This window comes from Peromyscus eremicus, chromosome 10 (assembly GCF_949786415.1).
Source record: "Peromyscus eremicus chromosome 10, PerEre_H2_v1, whole genome shotgun sequence".
In the NCBI taxonomy this organism is placed as follows: Eukaryota; Metazoa; Chordata; class Mammalia; order Rodentia; family Cricetidae; genus Peromyscus; species Peromyscus eremicus.
Window position 1 is genome coordinate 21,989,074 of NC_081426.1, and position 18,231 is coordinate 22,007,304.

General features: G+C 42.7%; 1 long non-coding RNA gene across 2 annotated transcripts in view; it reads right to left on the reverse strand.

Moving 5' to 3' along the window:
- Positions 1-903: 903 nt before the first annotated feature.
- LOC131920958 (uncharacterized) overlaps positions 904-18,231 on the reverse strand; it is a 40,457-nt gene continuing 23,129 nt past the window's right edge. For both annotated transcript variants that reach the window (XR_009381812.1, XR_009381813.1), the window contains 2 exons: positions 1,875-1,999; positions 904-1,274 (listed from right to left, as the gene is read on the reverse strand). This is a non-coding gene — a long non-coding RNA (uncharacterized LOC131920958). The remainder of the gene's footprint in view (positions 1,275-1,874; positions 2,000-18,231) is intronic.

Below are 18,231 nucleotides of genomic sequence, written 5' to 3' on the forward strand. Positions count from 1 at the left end.
TGGATTCAAGATGAAAGGCAGAGGTCTAAGTATAGAAGGAGGTTGTAATGGGTAAGGGAGCCTGAGTACATGTCTTAGGTAGGCAGGCTATCCAGGGGGATAATGGTGTATGGATGAGAGAGACTTTTAATGAGAATGTAAGAGCATTACAGGATGAGTGTGAATGTGGGAAAGTTGACACAGATGAATTTAAAAGTCATGTCCAAGATCATATGAAATAATATCTGCAAAGGGCTGGAGATGCAGCTCGGTGGTACAGTGCTTGTCTAGCTGAGTGAGACTCATACTCTAGAACTTCAAATATACAGTGAAATAAACAGTTGAAGTGGAAAGGAGCATGAGGTCTGGTGGGAACTGAGTTTGTGGCGGTGTATGAAAGACAGTGGTGATGACCATATATTGGTGTCGCTTCTTGCAGAGTGGAATGCATGTGGGCCAAAGAAGTGAGTACCATCGCCGTCTATGTAAGCATGGAATATTGGGTTGCAGGGCCTGTGTGAGTGTTGAGGTGACCAAGCACACATGAGTATGCTTGTGTGGTGATTATGGAAACAAGGGAGAACATAAGCATGTTACCGTATACTATATGCAATTCATGGGAATTAGTGTATTTGCTGCTGTGTATGTGGGGCCCCTGGGGATCTGGAGAGCTCCTGTAATTTACAAAGACATGTGATGAGCTCTAGGAGAAATGATGGGTCTTGGCTCTCTGTGGTCCAGCTCCCAGGCACTTTCCTTCTTTGTTGCTATATGCTTGCTTCCAATTTCAAAGAGGGGAATAGGCATCTGAGGAAAATTTTGTCTTTCATTTGTAAACCCTTCTGCTGAAATAGGCCCAACAGCAATCAACACTTCATAATTCCAGTGGATACAAGAACAAAACAGAGGACCAAACAGACTGCCTCTGCTCCAGAGCTGTTTCTCTTTTACTTCTGGGATGTTGAAAGGAACATACAGTGACTTGTTTTTCTCTGTACTGATTATTTAGCAGGAGACAGTATGGAAGATGTGGGCCAGATGGGGCCATCTGAGAGTCCCTATGTAAAGCATCTAGGGAGAAAAGTCACCACAGATTCTGAACCTCCCTAGAATCCTTTTGTGAGCCCTCTCCCCACAGAATCCCTTATTCCCACTCTCTCGTGGTCTCTCATTTTTCCAAAGATATTACATTGCCTTCTTTAAATTGAGGCTCTAAGCCTGTCTTCATCCCTTAACACAGAGAAGATGGCTGGGCTCCCACAAAAAAATCAAAATCTTGCCAGTGATGATCAATCCTGTCAGATCACACACACACACACACACACACACACACACACACACACATACACACACACACACACACACACAGAGAGAGAGAGAGAGAGAGAGAGAGAGAGAGAGAGAGAGAGATTTTTAAAAAAATATTTTTAAATGCATATATCCCTATGAGTTTATGTGCATCACATGCATGAGGAAGCTATGTATCTAGAGGTTGACAGATCTCCTGGAACCAGAGTTAAAAGCAGTTGTGAGCTCCTTGATGTGGGTGCTGGGAACTATACTCAGGTGCTCTGTGTGAGCAGTAATAGCTCTTAACTGCTAAGCCATCTCTCCAGCCCACCCCTATTTTCTGCACCCATTTTCCCCAGATCCCAGAAAGGAACACAGCCTTTCTCCAGCCATGGAAGTCCTGAGAGTGCCTAGGCCCCATCCTTCCTGCCTATCTCCTCAGCCACTTTCCTCCTCCAAAATCTTCTCCACCTTTTCCCTCTAAATATAAGTGTGCACACACTTGCCTATCCTCAGAGGAACCTCTCACCCTCCTGTTCCACATCTTCTACTTCCTGTGTCCCTGTCTGAGGTTATCTGCCTCCTGTCTCAGCCCCTTGACTCACCTTGTGGTCTTGCTGCTGTGGCTTGAATACTGACTGCCTTACGTAGTCTCATGTTTAGAATGGTTGGTCACCAGCTTGCGGCATCATTTGGAAGGCTATGCCGCCTTTAGAGATATGGGACCTGGCTGGTAGAAATAGGTTACTAGGGCATGCTTTTGACCCTTATGACCACCTGTATTTCAACCTATTCTCTCCCTTCCTGGCCCACCACTGTGTGAATAGCTCTGTCATGTGCTTCTGCCAGTGTGAGCACTGCCAAGCCTTTCCCGCTATAATGGACCGATGTCTCTCTGAAACACCAAGGCCAAACATAACTTTCTTCCTTGAAGTTATTTTTGTCATGTATTGCCATACGAAAGTGACTAACACACCTGGACACCATCTCCCACTTACCACTCTGCTTCCCCAATCTCTGTGACACCCATAGGGGAGCATCGCTCTGGAGTGACTGCTTCTCGGGTAAATTAGAACAGACGACTGGATGAAAACAATTCACATGTCCAGACACCAGAGCAAGGCTGCTGGGCAATACCACATGAGGCTCTACCTGCTGCTGGTCAGAAGGGGAAACTGGCATCTGGTCATAAGGCCACTGGGATCCAGGACAAGTTTTTAGACTTAGATCTTCTCTAAAAGCAATAGTAAAGAGAAGCCAGGTGTCACACCTGATGAAAATCAGAACACATGTTGCTTTAGGACAGTGGGTTTCAAACCATGGGGACAAGTGTGTAAAAGGGGGTTTTGTGGCTGCTGCAATGAGTGGGAGTTATCAAGGGGAAGCTCCTGGCAGCTAGTGAGTAGAAACCAGGATGCTGTTAAACATCCCACAGTGCACAGGGTGGTCCCTCCCACAAAGACCTGTAAAACTGAGCATGTGCTGGGGCTGAGAATGAGAACAGTGAGAATAAAAAGTTCAGCTTTTCACTTCTTTTGTGATTCAAGGAGGAAAGTGGAGTAAAAAGAAAGTGGTGTAGACCAGGGAGAGGGCAAGGTGAAGAGCAAGGACGTTTGGATGTGGAGATCCCCAGGGCAGAGGTGGGAAATGAAGGCCCACAGAGAGCAGCTGCATCCTCGGGCTGGCTGTGAGAAACCACGCTGAAGGATGCAGCGGCCTGTGTTTCTGCGGTAAACTAGGCCTGCTACCTCCACCATCGGGGTTAACAAACTCCGAGAAATGCAGAGCCTCCAGTGCAGGATGAAACTTGGGCCGACTCACTAACCTGTGGTTTTGATGCTTAGATGAGGGGCTTAAAGGCAATGGCTTCATCACACTTCAGAGGAATACACATCCATTTGACAACTTCTAATCAGGAGACAGGAGAAAAGATGAAGGGTGGTGGCCTTTGGGGTTACAGAAAGGTGAGTGCCTTGGCAGGCATGGGAATGGGGAAGGGACCTCAAAATCAACAATTAGCTGAGGAGAAGTGGAGAGGTACAGGAGGGGGAGAGAGCTGAGGCAGTTGAGAGAAGGGGGAACACGTGAAGGTGAAGGAATCTAAGACCATGAGAAATGGTACAAATGGGAAGCCCATAGACAGAAGGCCGTGTGCAGCTGGTGACGGGCTCTTACAAAGGTCTAAAAACCTTCAGGGACAGGAAGACGTGTCTGCTGTCTGGGAAGAGAACAGCACAGCTAAAAGGAATGGTCAGTGCTCCGAGGAGAGGAACAATGAGAGGACTGATGGGAAGAGCTGGGAGAAGGGGCAGGTGGTTGCTCACTGCGTGGGAGGCAGAGCCCTCAACATGAAGGATGTGGCTGGGTGGCTGACAGGAGAGGAGAATGAGCTCATCAGGGTTCCTGGTATGGAAAGCCTTCTTCCCAGAGGTTGGTTTTCCAGGACAGAGTCAACCCCCTCTGGGGTGTAAGTCTGGCCTATAGCATGCCTCTCCTGATTGCCTTCCTGTTCACTAGTGAAGGATCGGGCCAAATATTTCATTCATCACAAGAGACAGATCGCCGTGTTTTAACCTTTCCAGCAACACCCACTTTGGGTAGAAAATCCAAACAGAGAAATTTTCCTCATTTTTTTCTAGTAAAATATCTGGTTATATGTTCTTGCTTAAAAAAAAAACAAAACAAAAAAAAAACCTAAAGTGAGTATTACAAATTCATCCAAACGATTCTAGGGTTAGACTTTGGGGAAGTGTCCCTGTTGGGGTTTTGCAGAGTGCATTTCACCAGCAATTTCCCAGGGAGCTGTGTTACAACGGCAAAAGAAAGGGCCCCAAGCAGGTCTGAAAGGAAGCAGAGGCCAGGCAGAGATGGAAACATGTTCTAGAAAACAGAGGGCTTAGCGAGCATCCACGTGGTTCAGGGTTCAGATGTAAACAACCTAGGGTTCAGCCTCTTTTCCCTGTGCTTGCACACCTGCAGGCCCTAGCTGTATCTCTTTGGGGAGAGAGAATTGTCAAGGACTTTGGCTGGTTGTGATTGACTTATTTGTCCTTTTGCTGCTGTTGTATTAATTGTAGGACTTCTATAGAGTTTGTATTCATAACAGTAGCAAAATTACAGTTATGAAGTAGCAACATGAGGAACTTATTAAAGGGTCACAGCATTAGGAAGGTTCTCTGTAGTGGGTATTCCTCTTGGCTATAGGTGGAACGAACACCCACTACAGCTCACACCTGTTTTCACATTTGTTTTCTGCACGTTGGTTGTTGTACCCAGGAAAGTAACACTGATTACAGATCAAGGTCGTAATGACCTCCTCCATGCTTCTTGGTGGGAGCTTTGTAGCCTTGAGGTCTTAATTTTTTGGTTTGATTTTTCTGTGTTTGTTGTTGGATTAGGGTCTAGTTTAATTTTTTTATATGGAGACATTATGCATTTTAAGAACCGTTCATTGAACAGACTTTACTATAGTCTTGCTACACTTGTCAAAGATACATCAGTCTGTTGTACATACTTTTACTTCTGGACTCTTCATTCTGTTCTATTGATATATTGAGTGTGTGTGTGTGTGTGTGTGTGAGAGAGAGAGAGAGAGAGAGAGAGAGAGAGAGAGAGAGAGAGAGAGAGAGAGAGAGAGAGAAAGAGAGAGAGAGAGAAAGAGAGAGAGAGAAAGAGAGAGAGAGAGAGAGAGAGTTACATCAGCATCACACTGTTTAATACTGTGACTTTGTAATGTATTTTGAGATGAGTAAGTGGGATCCCCCAGCTTTTTGTTCTTTTATATGATTTCTTCAGTTATTCATGGTCTCGCACTTTAGGATTTTTTCTGTTCCTATGAAAAAATGTCATCAAGGGACTGCATTGAATCTATACTAAGGTAACACAAATCAAAGGCATAATTAGGCTACCTTGAACCTATTACTGTAACTATTATGAAGGAAAAACTGTTATGAAGAAGTATAACTAGAGTGCACTCAGATACTTGATGATGACTTTTGGGTGGCAAAATGATACAGAAATCGTCATGGAAATTGAGCAAGAAGTTGACACTGAATTCTATGAACCAGCAGTATCACTTCTGGGAATCCTGGGATTTGAAAATCAGGATCTTGATATTTATGTAAGTGTATCCATAGAAGCATTCTTAAAAACAGTGAAGATGTGAAAACATCCCCAAAGCCTGTCCCTGGGTAAATGGATAAGAATATCATGCATTCACTCCAGAATCATGTTCACAGCTAATTACACTGTGTTGTACACTTCTAAATGGATTCAGAATATGGAACTAATATTAAATGCTCTTACCATGATTAAGTAACACTTGGTGTAAAGTTTGGGGTATAGCATCCAAACTGGTATATTTTTGCTAACACAGGACTGAGATTGCTTGTTTTACCAGCATAAGTATGGAAATTAAGAGGCTGTAGATGATAGTCACTCACCTACTGAGGGAACTGAGGGAGGCCATCCATGAAGGACATTTGAGAAACAGCTATCCAGCGACTGGAAGAAGGAACTGCTGAGATGGAGAGGAGGAATGGCCAAACTCCCTGATTCATTCTGGCATGACCAAGCCTAACTCAGAATTTTTCATGTGGATTGGTTTTGAAAAGATGCATAAATGGTGGTCACTGTGAAAGTTCTAAAGAAATGGAGTGGCACAAATTTATATAATTTATATCGTCAAATGGATGAGTGATTACCAGAAAGTGTCTTGACTGGAAGATAAAAAAAAAAAAACTTAGCGTATGTAAACCCAGAGGAGAGATCTGTCTTTAGACCTGCTAGGTTCAGAGGAGGTACCCAATATGTTTCTTAGTCTATAGATACATCAAACACTCTTCATTAGCTACTTCAGCCAATCCTCACAATATTCTTCTGAAACAGAATGTGTATTTCTCCTTACTAAAGATAAAACTCTGTCAGAATAGCTTAATAACTTACCTGCTGCTGTACCTTGAACATGTGTCCCCAAAGTGTTGTGAACTAAATTCCCAAATTTATATGCTCATAGTAGTTGGAGAGGAGCCTTTGGAAAGTGGTTGAAATTAGAGAAGCCTATGAGACCAAGCCTCCTATGATATTATCAGTGGAAGAAGAACAGAGGTCAAAGCCAGGACATTTGCTCACTCTTGTCTTGTGGTGTCCTCTGCCATGTCATGGTATGGAAAGAAGCCCCCATGAAATGCCAAGCTGGTACAGACAGCATGGTTTTCCTAATCTTCAGAATCATAACCAAATGAACTTCTAGTATTTATAGTCTCAGTTATTTTATTCTAGCATAGTAACTTATTATAATTATTATATATTGTTATAACTAGTCTCAGGTGTTATGTTATAGTAATAGGAAAGACACTGTCCAAGATGGAGACCTAAGCAACACATCTGCACAAGGACCCAGGTCAACTTGGATAACCTCTGCTTCTTCTAGATCCACAATTACACCTGTTAGGTCCCAAGAAATTCATTTTTCCAACGTCTGGCATTTAGACAAAAGCCAGCATTCTCTAAAGAACTTAAGAAGGTAGTTCTTTTTTGCTAAAAGGAGTCATTTTCCTGATCTCTGATGAAAGGGACAAACGGCTCGTCCATCAACCTATGCCTGTTGTGCATATTAGCCTATCAAGGTCTATGCTAGCATCTAGGCTTCCTCAGCCCCTCTTGTTACAGAGTCGTCCTGGCTGTCATACCTGCCCCTACTCTAAACTTCTCTAGCCCATGAGCTTCACTCCCTTCCCCACGCTTCTCTGCTTCCTATATAACTCAGCCATTTTGGCTACACGCTCTTTCTTCTCCTCTTGGTTCTCTTGGCCCTCTTGGTCTTCTTTGCCAGCTCCTCTCTTCTCTGCCTTTCTCACTCTCCCCCCACCCCACCTCCTGCCTCATGGCCAAGTCTATTCTGCTGGCCCTGTTCAGTCTTTACCCTTCCAGATGCTTCTGGCTGTGTTCTCCCTCATATCTATAATAAAACCTCCTCAACTATACCTAGGAGCAGTCATGCCCTCATTTTCATTCAAGACCATGTCCTGGACTCACCAGTGCTTGGTTCTTGTCAGAATGCCTATGCACATCTGTGGAAAAGATTACAGTTAGCCAGTCAGAGATGGTCTTGTGCTGTTGTGGGAGAATATGGCTATATCAGAGCAAACCACAGAGGCATGCAGGACTCAGAAGACCAGTACAGTGCAATAGGGATAGGTTCACAGGTCATCAGGGAAACCCACTCATAATTCCCAACAAAGCTAGTAAATCTAGGACCTAGACACTAGATATACTAGAGTCACAGCAGCTGAAGCCAGAGACCAGACTTTCTTTATTTCAGCTATGGCCCCCTGGCTCCCGAACTGCTAACAAATTGTGGGAGCAAATGATACTCATCTTTATGAGGTTATATTGTGATCAATTTAATGTTGAGTCATTGAAGAAGCCAAGAACTTCTCCAAAGGGAAAAACTAGGAAATTTGTGGACTTTGAATCCATAACACCTCACAGAGGGACAGAGAATCAGAAGCTGTTTAGTGCAAACTGTTTGAACACAATGAGGAGCTACTTCATGGCACAGTGTAAGAACCACAAGCCTTCCTAAGAATGTGTGTTGTAATCCTTACAACCTGCAGGCACTGTCTTCAGAATGCATGATTGTTCTATAAATAGAAATTGGCTTTTCTTAAAGAGGAGATGAATTATTTGTTGACATTGTTCTCTGGAAATATTTCATATCCAACTCTCCTCATCCATGTTCTTGGTAGTTCAGGATGAGGCTGGGCATGTCTAGCTTCCTGAGACATCCAAAAAGGAACAGCATGACAAGGCTGAGTTCTCTGGAGGGATTTGCAGGGGTCCACAGGCTTCCAGACATCCAGCACTGTGTGATGCTTATGAGACAAAGCTTTCTGCCATAGCTTTGGAGAACAGCATGGAGAGCAGTTTTATTTTTAATTATATATTTTTGTTGTTGTTAAGTGAAAATGGAATGATAATATATCTAGAAAAACATTTTCTCCACTTAAGATTTTCCCTGTATCCTGGGGAAAAAAAGAGAAAACTTAAACCCATTTAGTTTTGCAGACTCTGAAGAGGATTCATATTCTAAAGTCTGTGAAAACCAACCTGTAGACCTATGAGGTCTTTCAAGAAAACATGCATATTGCTTTGCTTATAGTCATAACAGAGAGTAGTAATCCTTTAAGAATTGTTAAAAAGTAGCTGGGGAGTAGATGTGTACTATATTCAAGATGAAATAAGCATCGGGTACCTAGAGCCCAATCTCTTCACTTGGAAGAAGGAAACTACAGTTCAGAGTGGCGAATGCTTGCCAAGGAGGACCGGAAAAACAATGATGGAGTCCATAGGGAGCCAGGTCTCCACCTGGCAGCTCAGAACTTTTCTGTGAAGTGCAGATGCGTAAGACTTATTTTCTGCTTCTGGGAATATTATTGATCTATTTTGAAAAAATTAGGAATTAGTACATTTTATTTTTTAAAGTACCAGTTGAGATTTGTATCAAGTCTTGCACATATTTTCCTAGAGTCGAATCCTGTCCGTATTCCTGTTATATGATTACTGCATTTCCCCATGAGAAAAGAGGATTTTTAATCACCAAGTTGATAGGATGGCCCATTCTCCAGAAGACTCTGTTTTCTTCCCCAGCCATTTCTGGAACCACCCAATGGGCTCATGAACACAGTAGTTATGGTGGCAGGGATGGAAGTTATACACGTGCACGGAACCATGGAGTTGGTCTGGCCTAGCTGTCTTGAGAGGCCTGCCTCATAGGTTTTTCAGGTTAGAGTCCATGGCTCCTGGGAAGCATGTGGCTTCTAGTTCCTGAGAGACCAACATACTCTCTCAAGCAGTGAAGCATTTGGGCCACTGTATTTCTCTGTATGTTCCCTCAGAAGTCAAGGAAACATGGAAGCTTGGCAGGACAATTGCTCCTAGACATTAATCTTGTGTACCCTGTAAAGTCTGCAAACATCATTGTATCCTGGCAACTATAATTGTATTGATCTTGGCAATTACCATTATGTTCTGTTTCTGATAAAGGTATAAAAAGTCTGATTGCTCTCAATAAAATTGTCACCACCTCAGTCTTGCTGTGGCACTCCTAACCAGACTGGTTTAATTCCTCATGGTCATATGAGGTGACCTTGGCCCAGTAAGTATACATGGACTCAGCAAATGGAATTCCAGTAATTGAGACTGACTTGGCTATAGACACCACTGGGTACACACTGTATGAGAAGCTGAGATGAATACTGAGCTTTGGTATAGCTTCATTCTCTAGGGTGATTAGCCAGCCAACTGATAGCAGGTTGATTATACTAGGCAACCTCCATCATGAAGGGGACAGTGTTTTGTTCTTCAATTACAGGTACACTGGATATGCAGTACTTTTCCAAAATTTATCATACTTACAAATATTTTGTCCCTGGGAACCAAGGAGATCACTTTACAGCAATGAAATGTAACAATGGATGCCTACCCTTTGAATTCACAAGTCTTTTTTTTTTTTTTTTTTTTTTTTTTTTTTGGTTTTTCAAGATAGGGTTTCTCTGTGTAGCTTTGTGCCTTTCCTGGAACTCGCTTTGGAGACCAGGCTGGCCTTGAACTCACAGAGATCCACCTGCCTCTGCCTCCCGAGTGCTGGGATTAAAGGCGTGCGCCACCACCGCCCGGCTGAATTCACAAGTCTTATCATGCTCTCCACCACTCTGAGGCAGCTGGTCTACTAGAATGGTAGAGTAGCACCAGCTGGATAGAAAACCTTTGCAGAGATGGACAAGACTTTACAACTAGTGTATATACTCTGAATCAGCATTCAATGCATGATACTGTTTCTCCTATAGCCAAGGTTCAGGAGTCCAGGAATCAAGGGTTGGGAAGTGGAAGACCTACTCACTATCACCTTCAATTACCTTGGTAAACTTTGCCTAGTTTGTTCTCATGGCACAAATCTATGATGAATACAGGTTTCAGTTTCCCAGAGAAGAATTCTCTTACTAGGAAGTTTAACATATTCTTTTGAATTAAGTGTTGAAACGATCAGATCATTCTGCCACTTTGAAGATCTCAAGTCCATAGAAGTTATTATGGTCCTAGCTGGGGTGATGGATCCATGTTACCAAGGAGAAATAGGGCTGCCACTTCACAAAGGAGCCAAAGAAGAGCATGTCTGGGCATTCAGATGATCACTTTGTGGTGGGGGAGGCTCTTATTATTATCTTGTCCCTAGATTAAGGTAGGTAGAAAACTACAAGTCCATTCAGAGAGGACTATGATTGGCCAGACCCTTTATGAATAAAGATCTAAGTCATCTTCTGGCTGAAGAGCTCCTCCAAAGCATTCAGAATTACAGAGAAATAGTAGAAAAAGGCAATTGCCAGTATCTGCTGCCAACTGGTAGAAATGAGAACTATTAGAGCTGCCATGAGTGTCTCTCCTTATATTGTTATAAACACACCTTTATCTCCAACCTATAACCTATATATGAAGCAAATATCTTTGTTTTTCTCTTCTTGTTATTTTATTATATATCACATATATTTTTTATTATTACGTAAGACACTGACTTATTTTCTTATACAAAGTACTGTGAATTTTACATTATGTTAATCAAGTTGTAGAAACGATATCAAGAAGAGTGAAATTTTCTCAAGAATTTCTTTTCTGGGGAAGGGCTCAGTGTGTTTTCTGCTCTGTTCAGGATATCTGTATCACACTAGGTGAGATTACAACCATGCTATCCTCCAGAGGTTAATTATGGGTTTCAGAGACGAGCAACTTTTTGACACTGCCTATGATGCTGTCACCTGCAAGTGAGTTATTCTCTTTGGGTAGCTATCCTGGGACTTACGGGATCTGTGAGCTGCAAATGGAGCTGGTTTTTGTGGTGCAGAACTGTATGTATTCCCAGTGCTCAGGAGCCAAAGGAAGGAGGGTCATGTTCCGGACCAGCCTGGGCTACAGTCTCAGAAAACCAAATCAAATAAAAACCAGGAAGAAATAAATGGGAGAGCTCAGCACTAGAGAGAAACAAACCTGGGTTTCCTTGTCAGAGACAGAAGTGAAAATCTTTATGTGAAGCAAGGGGAGCCAGATGTGAATGAACCTGCACTGAGTGATCTTTCTGTGCAAAATTCTGCAACCCACAGCAATGAAGAAACAGGAGACTGGTGGTTTCCTATGCCTCCAGATGGACGTAAGAAAGGACAGTGCACAGGAGCAGGCACTCTTCAAGGCCATGCGATCCTGAGAACCGGACAAGTGACAGTTTCACTGAGGCATGCTTGTGCCTAAATTCATGTAATTGCATGTTTTCCACAAGTGCGTTTTAAAGAATTCACAACTGGTAGGTCGGTTGCCCAGCAGGCAGAAAGGGCTTGAGAGTGGTGAAAAATGGAAAGAGCTTTATGTCCACCAACTGCAAGTGTGTCTCAAGACGACAGACACTGTGTGAGTATCGCAGCTTCGCGTTGTTTTCAGGTACGTGGTTCTTACTTGACTCTCGGTGGTTTCATTACCCCCAGGGTCTCCTGTCACTTTGCTCAATATTGCCGTGCCTCAGGCTGAGGGCAGTAGGAAGGTGAATGTCAGAGGGTTTACTCTCCCAGAGTGCATTCTGTAATCAGCCTTCTAGAAGCTCACACCATACTTCAACATTGCTAACTTGATTTCGTCACACAGCAGTGTCCATCTGCAAGGGAGACCGGTGGGCTGGGTGGTAACTGCAGTGGGGGAGTGGGATCATTTTAAAAGAAGAAATACACGGAGTGAAGTAAGACTCTTCATGTGGCCACAGTTACAAGCACATTTATATGTGATGCTGGACAAACTGGAGATCCAGAGGAAAGAAATAAAACTGAACCCTCATATCATATATAAAAATCACTTCAGAATGGATCAAATACCTAAACATAAGACCCCAAATCGCCAACCTCTTAGAAGACAATATAAAGTTTTATGACATTTCATTTGATAATTATGTTTTCTATTGTATTTTTTTTCAATGACACCAAATGTACATGCAGCAAAAGGAAAAAAATAGATGAATTGGACTTCACCCAGGCTAAAATCTTTAATGTGTCAAAATATAGTTTTAACAGAGTGAATGGGAGAAATACTTGCAAGTGATACATCTGATACAGGTTTGAAATCCAGAATATATAAACATCTCCTATAACTCAGCATCACTAACAAAGGGGCACAAAGAGCTTGGCAACACATTTTGCCAAAGAAAACACGAGAGTGCCCAGTACAAGAAGAGATACTGACCACCACAGTCACTAGGGAAAAGCAAGTTAAAACTGAAATAAGATGTCACTTTGTACCCACAGAGCTGGATGCTGTTGAAACAAAACCAAGCAGAAAGAATGACAAGTGTTGGGAAAGAAGGAAGGAAATTGTAACACTTATGCTCTGCTTATGGGAATGTCCAACAGTGTAGTCATTGAGGAAAACAATGTTGTAATTTCTCAAACAACAGAAATAGAATTACTAAGTTCCACAGAAATTCCACTTCAGGGTATACCCTAGTATATCAAAAGAAGGGTCTTAAGGAGCTATTTATACACCATAATTTTGGCAACATCATTCATGATATCCCAAAGCTGGAAGTAGCCCCACCTACCGGTGGTATGGTGGGCAGATAGAATGTGGCCCTGACACACAGTAGAACGTTGTCCAGCCTTGAACTGGAAGCAAATACTGCTATGTGCTGTACCACGGGTTGCATGAAAACATTATTCCAAGGGAAACCAGCTAATCACAGACAGATGTATATACTGTATAACTCTACTTTCACAGAGTAGCTGTACCAGTGATATCCACAGAAGTATCAGGAAGAAAGGTGGGTTCTTAGTGGGTGCTGGGTTTCTGTTTAGGAAGAGGGAAAAAGCATGCCAGGTGAGAGTGATGGTTACACACGATTGTGAAGACACAGAGCATAGTATTCTCTTAAACATGATGAAAATGGTGCATGTTAACTGTGCCCTGGTAGTAATCTATAATGGGAGAAATTACAGCCCACTTAAGATGGTTACCCCAAAACTGTATTTTCACCTGGAATCATGTAGAGTCATTTCTACAGCAGGAAAATGCTCTCTCTTTAGAGAGATTAAAAAGCTTTCAGATTCTGCTAGCTCTTTAGGTCCCAATCAACAAGGCACAGTATTATCTGTCAGTCCAGGAATACGATCCTTTCTCTCTCTCTCTCTCTCTCTCTCTCTCTCTCTCTCTCTCTCTCTCTCTTTGCAAGAACCAAGTTGAGAACACTCAGATTGGCATCCACAATGCATCTGTGAACAGACTAGCACTTCCTCTATCCAGCTCTCCTTGGTCTATAACAAGAATGTCCCTTATTCAACATCAGGCACACTTTACCATGGGTAAAAATGCCTTGCTTCATGGGAAAATCTTGTTTGTCATTACCACCACTGATTTGGACCACATAACCCTTCCACTTTTCACCCAGAGCATCAGCAGCTCCTTCTGTGTCCATGTACTTCTCATAGAACGTAGGAAGCTTGTGTTCATCATCTACTTCAATGAGTTTGTGACAGCCGGAGGCAGGGAAGGAAATATTGAGCTTCATCTTGACTATAAAGGATGCTTTTACTTAGACGGGACATAGGCCTGTATCAAATATGATGAGCAAAGATAGCCATTTATATTTTGAGAGTCATTTTTCACATCTGGAGATGGGCCCAATTGTGGAAATCCACAGTGACTCCAGCTTTTGGCTTGATTCCATCTTGACTCGAGGTCAGAGAATTCAAGCTCATCTTTGCTCTTTAAGGCTAAATAACAGGATATTTGGCCAAAGGCCTGGCTGGTTACTCCTCAAGGCTGGATAACAGGATGTATGGCCAAAGGCCTGGTTGGTTGCTCCTCAAGGCTGAATAACAGGATGCATGGCCAAAGGCGTGGCTGCCAGATGTCTTGAGAATTAAGGAGGTATTTATGCTTGTTTGTTCCTTGAACCATGGTGTCCTTGAGAGGAGTCTTTTGCCCCCCTTGCTTTGGGTATAAAAATGCTGTGAGAAATAAACTCAGGACTGCTGTGGTATTGACTGAGAGCCCTCCTGAACCTATTCTGTGTCTTCGTCTTTTCTTTGATGTCTCTGTTTTTTCTATCTTTTTTTTTCTCAATCCTCATTCCCCTATTTAGGACTGTTCTACAGGTCGGCCGAGACCTGACACCCAATGACAGCTTCTCTCCCTCTGGTTTTCTGAGGCATGAAAGTTCTCCCCCTAGTGGAGAGGAGGCTTATGTTATTACCTTGACTCTGCAGGTTGTGCCATGACTGTGGTAATATATTTGTGGAATATGGACAAAATAGAGTTTGCATTCTGAAATCAAGCTGAAAATTGATAAAGCTGTGATTTTGACATTGAAAACTTGTGCTTGAAGCCCTGGGTGCCTTGGAAGATGTCCAGCAATGCAGAAGACACCTGTCTCTGAGAAGCCAACCTCTTGGAGAACACAGGAGTAGGTCCTTCTAGTGACAATTCCAGTCTTTAACTCCTTACACAGGCACCTCACACAGGAGTCCTCAGAGAGCCTTTAGCTCCCAACCATTGATACCCCTATCACTTAGGGTCTTCTCACCAAGCTTGCCCTCATCATCCCATCCTGGAGTATGGAGCATAGACAGGTAATCGTGCCTGATGTGTTTGTGTTCCTAGGCCATGGACCCATGAATAGATTAAAAAGTTTATTTATATACCTGTTTGGTACTGCTTGTTATGCAGTGTTATTGTGTTCTTCTAAGAAAAAGTGGACAATCTTAGAACATCGAAATTTGTTTATCTGTTTTTCATGGAGGGTGTCCTTTGGCCACAGATCTCCTTCTCATGTAGATTTTTTTATCAGTATTCCAGAAAACATCAGTTTCTAAAACTTATTTTAGAAATGCAATATGAGCCTGTGTGTGGAATATTCCTTTATACCATGTGAATATATGCCACTGTGATTGGTTTAATAAAGAAGCTGACTGGTCAATAGGTGAACAGGATAAGGCCAAACTGAGAATGCTAGAAGGAAGAAGGACAGAGTCTGAGGAGTTGCCAGAAGAAGATGCAGAGAGAAACAAGACGGGCATGCCGTACTGAGAAAAGGTACCAGGCCATGTGGCAAAGTGTAGATAAGAAATATGGTTAATTTTAAATATAAGAATTGGCTAGCAACAAGCCTGAGCTATTGGCCGATCATTTATAATTAATATATATATATATATATTTAAAGATTTATTTATTTATTATGTATACAGTATTCTGCCTGCATGTGTCCTTGCAGGCCAGAAGAGGGCACCAGATCTCATTACAAGTGGTTGTGAGCCACCATGTGGTTGCTGGGAATTGGACTCAGGACCTCTGGAAGAGCAGTTGGTACTCTTAACCACTGAGCCATCTCTCCAGCTCCATTTATAATAAATATTAAGCCTCTTTGTGGCAGGCTGGAAAGAAATGTCCATCTATACCTGTGTGACAGGGCCATGAAGTGCTGAGTGGCACTGGGAGATGTTCATGCATCTTCATGTGTCCGCAGCTGGATACTCATCATATTTGACACAACTCAATTCAGTTGAAACTTTTGTGTTAGGAGACCAGCATTGGTGTAATTAAGAAACAGTCCGAAAATGCTATTTAACTTATATTTTGGCATTTATACTTTCATCATCACACATAAGGGATACTTACAGCACTGTAAGGATCTAATAGTGCTTTGCAATACTGTAAGGATCTGAAAGTGCTTTGCCTTAATTCTCTTAGCTATAAAATTGGCCTCAGTGTAGTTTCTTCTTCAGAGAGCTCACATAAGAACGAAAATTCTACCCAAGGACTTGAACACAGTACTCAGTGCACAACTGCCACTGAACATGTTAACTGCTTGATTTGAACACACACACACACACACAAAATCACTTAGCATGAAAAGAATATCATTAGTGTCAGGTTGCTGGAATTATAGTGTTGAATGAATCACTAAACCCAATGTTTTCCCATTAGCTGATCAGTCCATGAACTAGAAAACAGAACAGAAACTCGAAAACAGCCCCAACCAAAAGAATAAAAGTGACGAAGAAGAAAGAGGGAAGTCATTACGACAGAATTAAAACAATCTTAGCTCATTCCTTTAGATGCCAATATGGAGGATAATGAAGTTAACAAGCATCAGTGCTGTCAAGCTCAAAGCAGGAAACCAGTGGGGAAGGGTTAAGGTTGGCATTGTGAGCACTCTCCACACAGAAGGAGCTCTGTGAGGTTCGATTGCAGCTTGAAGCTTCTAAGAAATCGACTTTCTCTTCAGTATCATCCAGACTTCCAAGGGTTTGCTTATCTCAAGGAAGACTAAATAAAAAGGAAGTTTACAATTTCCTTCCAAGAGGTTATAAACGTCCTCATGATAAATACAGCAAGGACCATGTCATCTAATTGCAGGATGTTGTAGTCATGGCAACAGACTGGAGGGACTCAGCTTGAATTGAGTTTTGCTTGTGACATGTAGCGTGGGAAACCCCACATTTGGGACAATTGTTCACTAAACTTCAATTTGAGGCCCAATAAAGAGTCTTTAAGGATCATCGTAATTACAAGCAAGCAGTGTCACATTTGGGGGCACATCTGCTTTTAATTTCTGTAACTTGGCCGGTAATCTGGAGGGCGCCAAGTGGTCCCAGAAAGGCTTTAGATATTGACCTAGCAGACACCTCTATCTCCTCTGATAGCCACAGACTGGGGTCCAATCAGAGAAATGCCTTCCTTTCCAGTTAAGGTTAGTTCTATGCAATATTTGGGAAATATATGATTTTTTTTTCATTCTTCAAATATAGTGTCCCGTATTTTGCCTGGCAATCCTACGTGGGTAGTGAGATGGGACAAAGACAAGGCCAAGCTCAGCCCAGGTGCACAGTTCTACAGGATATCCAGAAGAGCATGAACAATGGCTGTGCCGCCTGCAGGAGTCCCACAGTCCAAAAGGAGGACAGCTCAGGTACTCAGACTCAATTGGAGACCAGCCTCTCTCCTCTCTCTCTCTCTCTCTCTCTCTCTCTCTCTCTCTCTCTCTCTCTCTCTCTCTCTCTGTGTGTGTGTGTGTGTGTGTGTGTAAGAATGTGCATATATGTGCATATACATACACACATATACATATGTAGATAGATAGATAGATAGATAGATAGATAGATAGATAGATAGATAGATGGACAGATAGATATCTGCTTGAGTGTGTGCACACATATTCACGTGTCCACAATGATCTGGGATGTGATAGGCAGTGTGAGGTAAAGCAGACCCTAACAACCAAATCACAAAGATGCCATGCTCTGGTGATGAGGTGGCTTCTCATTTTGCTGAGTCATTGTCAGTTGGGTCCTGTCTGGATCTTCGTATAAGCATGCCCACAGCAGACCTGGAGCTGGGTATTGGTAATGATTGTACCTGTTTTGAGAAACCCCCAGAGACCACCAAGGAGCCAGTTCCCAATGCAAGTACATAAGGAAATGTGGCGGCAGCCACGACCCCATGAGTTTTTGTAGGGAAAAACAACAAGCTGCGAATTACAAGCTTGGGACTAGACAGAAGGGATATGGGGCAAAGTGATTTTTGAAACTATTGGTCTAGACTTTCAGCCGAAGCCACATTTGAAACTATTAGATTGTACTTTTGGCGGGAAACCACAACCCGCTGAACAGGATTATCTGGACTGCTCAGCAGGATTATCTAGATAGCTTCAAGGGCCATAAACCACAGACAGAATGTCTGCAGGAGCATACTGCCCTGTATCTGTTCTAGTTCATGGCACATTCCTGAGGTCCTTTCTGGAACTGAGTACAGCAGGTGGTATAAGATGCTGGCCCTACTCTTAGATGGGGTCTGTATTGCCTTCACAGTAATGGTAACAGAGCATGATGGAATCTACGTTCTGGGATCCCAAGGCTGTGAACTGTTTTCCACAAGTGT